We start from the raw sequence: 875 nt of genomic DNA, 5'->3' as shown, positions 1-875 counted from the left end.
GCCGCCGCCTCGCTCTCGGCTCGGCCAACCCCCGCCACACGCAGCTGCTCGCGGCCGGCACCCGCGGGTACCCGGAACCGAGGACGACACCGGCGCCTCACGCGTTTTAGGACACCTGAAAACTCACGGGGCCACGCAGCAGTCACAAAGCCGGTTGCGGTAGACCGGTCCCCGAACCCTGCCCCAGCGCCGGGGGGGAGGTGGAAAGGGGAGGATGCGGCAAGGCACGCGCCGGGCCGCTAACGCCACGGCTCCCCCCCGCTCGAGCCGCTCGGGGCTGGGGGAACGAGGACGACACCTCACACGCGACGGGAAGCGAAGTGGAAAGGAAGACCGCCCTTGCCCTGCCGGCCGGGGGCCCTTTCCGACGCGACCCGAAAGGCCTCATCGATCAACAAGGACAGAAGGAAAGGAAGCCAGCGGAGGCCCCACGGCCTCGCTCTTCTGGGACAGACACAGCCACGCGCACCCGCCACCGCCCTCGGGAGCAGCCAGCAGGCACGGGGCTCGGCGTGCGGGCAACACGCCGGAGGAGCAAACGGGGCGCCCTCCAGAGATGGGGGGGGGGGCAAGCTGCACCGGGCCGCACCGGCTCACAGGGCACCTCTGCCTCCCCGAAATGTGGGCTTGCATTTTCCCTCAAGCTGCACCGAGTTACATCTCCATCACGGGGCGCCCCTCTGGAGCCAGGAGGAAGCCGTGCTGGGGCACCGGCTTGCCCTCCTCCCCCCATGCCGGGCTCCATAGCATACGAGTGGCCAGTCACCGCCGCTGGCTTTTCCCTTCGATGCCGTGCCCCCGCGGGCTGCGGCTTTGGTCATGGGGGGGAACCCCCGTGAAGAGGGTCCAGTGCTGGGAACTCTCTCTGCCCCTTA

Source organism: Melanerpes formicivorus, unplaced genomic scaffold (assembly GCF_026170545.1).
Source record: "Melanerpes formicivorus ecotype bairdi unplaced genomic scaffold, bMelFor1.0.p_v2 SCAF_716, whole genome shotgun sequence".
Taxonomy (NCBI): domain Eukaryota; kingdom Metazoa; phylum Chordata; class Aves; order Piciformes; family Picidae; genus Melanerpes; species Melanerpes formicivorus.
Note: the sequence above shows the minus strand (reverse complement) of the source record.